The following is a 5,650-nucleotide window of genomic DNA, read 5'->3' on the forward strand; positions in this document are numbered from 1 at the left end:
CCCACCTGGCCCAGGACAGTCAGACACACTGGGCACCTGCTTCACTGCTGCCACTCACCTGGGCAGGAGGCCTCACACTGACCGTGACATCGCAAATGGACAGCTCTTCTGTGAATAGGCAAGGGAACCTCATTCAAATATAGAGCAGCTTATTCGGAATGGTGAGACTGAACACCCCCCCCACACACACACACACACACAGCTCACTGTTGCCTTTGAAAACAAATTTAAAGCACATTATTTACGGAGTTAGCAGACTATGAGAATTTTTTTAAAAATAAAATTAATTAGTAAAGGTTTCAAGATATTAAATGATCGATGAGACTATTTCATAATTGATTTTAAAAATTCATTAGGTATACAGTGTGGCTTTCTTATTAACTTTTGCTTTAGCTTCCAGCTGAGCCCTGTTGCACTTGACTGGGTCCAGGAAGAGGAATTTCTGTGGTCACCTGGGTTTGAGCCTCGCCCAGCGATCCCACCCTTTGCTTCAGGCTTTGATGAACCCATAGACCCTGGGGTCAGGTTTAGTTACCTTTCATGCCAGTGAGGTCCGGGGGGTGGAGAAGAGGTTTTAAGAAACTTGGGGAGTCCTCTAGGTATCATCTGAGCCTGCCTCATCTTCCCCAGAGTATTCCTCATGGATGGTAGGCAAATGTCGGGGAAAGGTGCCCACACTCCCAAGGCCCATCCTTCTTCTAGATGGGTATGAGACTGTCCTCAACCTCCATCCTGCCCCAGTTATCCCCATGACAACACCCTTTCACCCATCTGTCTGTCTGTCTGTCCGTCTGTCCATCCATCCATCCTAATATTCAGTGAATGCCCACCAAATGTCAGGTGCTTTGTTGGATACTGGAAATTTTATTCCTTATTTCTCTCTCTTCATTTGTTTCTTTCCAAGAAGGGGAAAAAAGTAAGAGATCAGTGGTCTCAGTATAAAGTGGCTGCCTGCCAATGACCAGTGACTGCCAGGACTTTCTGTCCTTGGAAGGATATTTGGGAGGCAAGTCTTCGAGGTCCTGGTGGTGAAGCCCCCACTGCCCACCACGCTCTGTCCCCTCCCCTGGCCATGTTGCTTTATTTTTCTTCATAGCGTTTATTCTCCTTGACGTGTTCTACATTTATTTGATTTCTCATTTATCACTTTGCTTCTCTCACCAAAATGCAAGCTCCATACTTGTAGAGATTTTGTTTTGTTCACTGTTATTTCTCTAGTGGCCAGATCAGTGCCTGGCACATGGCTGGCAATCAAAAATATTTGGGTTTGGGTGAATGGATGGATGGGAGGATGGATGCGAGGATGGATGGATGGATGGATGGATGGATGGATGGATGGATGGATGGATGGATGGATAATAAACACGGTTTCTGCCCTTGTAGAGTTTTTAGTTTTGTGAAGAAGACTATGAATTGAAAAGTCATGAAAAACTGCAATCATGTCAAATGCCACAAAGAAGATTTCCCAGCCTGAGCGCAGAACTTAACAAAAGGCTTTGGCCTGATCTGAGGGGGCAGGGCCTTCCTTCAAGGAAGAGGAGTGAGCCAGGATCCGGCAGTGAAGGGGAATCCACTGAAAGACACAGCCGCTCCTCTCGATATGCTCCGCATTTCTCTCTTTCTGCCTGTTTCTCCCCCAGGAAGGAGTAATGAGCAAGAGCTCAGGTTTCTCGGGAGGAAGTGGGCTGCCTGCTGGTAGCCATGACTCCTGGGGAACAGAGACCAGACTCATGCTTCCCCCAGTAATTTCCAGATATGATGGACCACGTTGAGGTTGCCAAACAAGATGGAAAATATAACTAGTCAAATGGTTGCCAGCTGGGGATGGGATTTTTTCAAGACTTGAACGGAACTTTTGGGGACCTAGAAATCAACTGAGTGTCTTTCTTTCCCCTCATTTCCTTCCAGTGCAGCCAAGTAGAAAGGGAAGAACACTCAAAATCATGTCAACTGCCTGGGTTCACAGCCTGGTTCTGCCATTCCCCAGTTGTGGCTCCGGTGTCATTACTTCATGCCCTCAGCCCCAGTTTTGTCATCGGTGGAATGGAAACGATGGTTGTGAAGTGTTTTCTAACACAAGCCAGTACAAACTTGATATAAATGTATTGTTTCATGATTAGTGGACAATGAGCTCCACAAAAGAGGAGAGAGAGAAAGAGGGAGAGAGAGAAAGGGAGAGAGAGAGAGAGACGGTTCCAATGGGGCCAATGGAAATGCACTCCTCCGTTCACACAAAAAATACGACGATTGGATGTTCTCTGTGTGCCGGCATGTGCTGGGCACCGTGAGGCCACGAGGATGATGAGGTTGGTATGAGTCCAGCCTCCAGATGTATGAAAATATAGTGAGGATGAGTCGCGGGCAGTCACGGGCAGAGCAGATAGCTCTACTTGGGGCAGAAAGAAGAGTTCAGAGGGGGAGTTGAGAACAGGCGAGAATACTTTAGCAGAGCGAATCTCATGGCCAGAGCAAGTAACTTGTTCACGCCTAACGTCAACGGGGATGGAGAGATAACCAACCTCGTGCTTGGAAGGAAGAAAATGGGACTGCAGGTGAACGGCCCTAATGACGACCACGTTATGCTCTCTGAAAGAATCCAGATCTGTGCCCAGTGCTGGGCTAGGAGAACTGGAGGTTGGGAGTGGGGGTCGGGGAGGGGGACGTGGTGGAGCAGGAGACAGTGTATAAAAAAGGATCCCCAGGCTCTGTCCTCAGGGCTCCCAGAGCCTCTTCCTGCCTCCAGGCCCTCACCCCGCTGCCCCATCTGCCTGGATGTCCCTTCATGGCCACTGGTGGCCCCGACTCTAATTCATTCTGCAGGTCTCAGGCCAAATCAGACATTTTCAGAGATCCATCAGTTGCCTCTGCCACAACCACCCAGAGATTTCTTTCTTTTATTCCCTCAGAGCTTTCCATTCTTTTCCATCATAGGACTTACCACATTTACAAATATACATTTTTCTCCAGGGCTTTTTTGGTGTGTCTCCCCTATATTATCAGCCCCATGAAAGCCGGGACCACATCTGCATTTTTCACAGCTATATCCCGAGCACCTAGCACAAGATCCAGGGTCGCACACATAGCAGAGGCTCAGTAAATTTCATCAAAAGAATTAACATTTTTTAGGGAGGCAAAAAAATAGATGGAATGACCAGAAAATAATTTAAGGCAAAGTAATAATCCCCTTATATTTGTACCATGCTTTTCATTCACACCGCCCTTGGCCAAACACAAAGGTAGATGTGAAAACTCAATGGAAGCTAAAGTCTCTCCATGTAAGTGGTTCTTTCCCATAGTTCCGCTTACTGCCCCAACATCCCAGACACCAGGACAAGGATTTTCATCCTTATTTGAAAGATGAGGAGTCTCAGAGAGGAACAATGACCTGCTCGGGTCACCTGGCTTATATTTTGATTCGCGATCCTAAGCTTCTCCCTCTATGTAACTTTGCAAACATAGGCTCTCTCCAGATGCTTAGAACCTGGGCTGGTTGATTAAATGTGTCCACTGTTAAGTTTGAGTCCAAAGATCAGCACGAATGGTGATGAAATCATGCAATAAATTGAGTTCCTGATCGCGGTTGATGTTTTCAGTGCTCTTCCCTTGCTTCCTCTAGAAAAAAATACATATATTTGGAAAAGGACACACGGTCTCTGGAAGGAAAAGGCCCTGAGCGCCTTTAAGGTTTGCTCTGCCTTATGATTTTATCTTCACTACTGAATTTGGTCAGTTTGCATCTTTGCCCTTCACCTGACCAAGCCAAGCATACCTTGCCAGTGGCCGTAACGATGGAGAAAGAGCAAGTTGGAAGGAGGGTATGGGAACCTCGCCCCTGGGGCGTTTCCAGCCCTGTTGGAGAGGTAAAGCTCCGAGATACGCAAGCCAGCTCCAGAAAGTGCTCATAACGTGCTGAGTGATCCTGGGGGTCAGAGAGAGGAGCTCAGCTCAGTCTGGAGCCATTGAGGGGCCGCTGGAGGAGGCAGGGCTGAGCCTCAGCTTTACAGTCCTCCCTCGGCGTGAGAAAAAGTTCCTGGCCAGCAATAGAAACTCAATTGGAACTGGCTTAAAGAGGGACTATGAGGGAAACTTTGGCTCATATCATTGCAAATTCCTGGGGTAAGGCTGGATCCAGCTCCTCAATAGTCTGCCTCTCCTCTTCAGCTCTGTTTGTCTGCAGAGTGGCCCAGCGGCTCCAGGCTTACATCCTTCTAGGTCCAAGTCCACTGTAAAGGGAGCGATGCTTTCCAGAGTGCTCTGGCCAAGGCCCCAGGATTTGCTCTGGCTGGTTCTGATTGGGCCCTGGTGAGGCCAGAGGGGTGTGATGCTTTGATTGGCCAGGCCTGGTCACATGCTCGTCCCAGGAGCTTGAGGGTTGAAATCGACTCCCACCAACCACGTGAACTGAGAACGGAAGAGCAAGGCGTCTGCTTGGAACACTGGAGGCCGTTACTGAAAGAATGGGAACTGGCTGCTGGGCAGGACAAAGCAAATGTTCGCCACAGAGGGCTGTCGTTATTACTCTGCTCTTAAAAAATGAGAAAACTGAGGCCCAGAGAGATTGAGCAATTTCCCTCGAATCACACAGGGATTTGGGGCAAAATTTCCCACCTTGTTTAACCATCATGCTTGAAATAATTCTCACGACGCTGGGTCACTCGCTGCTCTGGCCTGAAAAACCACCATTTCTGTCTGCATTCTTGGGAGAAATTCTAAGAAGGGTGTTTGTAACTGTGGGCTTTGGTCTGAACAACCACGCCATCTGCCTTGTGGGCTAAAGAAAGCTCCACATCCTCGTCCATGAATAGAGCTCAGAGTCATCCTCCCTCCACCCCCTGCCCCCCACTTTTTTTTCCTTTTTACTCTGACTGGGTTGGAATTGAAACATTATTGTAGTAACTATTAGTTTCAAGGAAAAATTGTAATTGCTTCTAGATCCACTCACTGGTTTCAAGAGCGCTTTAACCTTTAACTTTCTCAGTACAAAAGGAAGCTTGCTGTGTGGTGAATCTAACAAGACCATCATTTATCGCTGGCAGAGTTCATTAGTCAATCGTAACAGTTTAATTATTAGCATTTTAATGCATGAGCATTTAACCAGACAGAACAACAAGCTTTGGCGGACAGAACAAGACTTCTTAAATGGAGCTGAATTAACCCACACAATTGTTTGTATTGTGGTGTGTTATTAAAACGAGATGATTAAAATGCAAGGAACAAATGGATCCATATATTTAGCCAACATACCAGCATTCGGCTTTCATGGTATTGAGAGCAGGCTTTGTTTTGAGCTTAAATTTTGAATTTTTAAATCTTTGTATTATTTTTACTGCTCCAAATTATGAGCTAAAATAACATAAAGAGGGCCCACTTTGATCCACTGACTGATGGGAAGAACCCCAAAGGAGGAGTCTGCAAGGCGCCGAGAGGGGCTGTGCCTGGGAGGCTCGCTGCTCCCGGCTCCACGGCCCTGGGTTCTGGCTGCAGAGGAGAGTCGCCTGGACGGCTGTGTAAACTGCTCCATCCAGGCTGCACCTCCAGAACGTCTGCCATTCTGACAATCCAGAGTGTTTGTCTTTGTTTTTAACTTCCCAGGCCATGCTGACCTGCAGTCAGGCCTGGACACGGGGCTCTACCTCCCTGAGATGACGTC

The sequence above is a fragment of the Pteropus alecto genome, unplaced genomic scaffold, assembly GCF_000325575.1.
Source record: "Pteropus alecto unplaced genomic scaffold, ASM32557v1 scaffold177, whole genome shotgun sequence".
Taxonomy (NCBI): domain Eukaryota; kingdom Metazoa; phylum Chordata; class Mammalia; order Chiroptera; family Pteropodidae; genus Pteropus; species Pteropus alecto.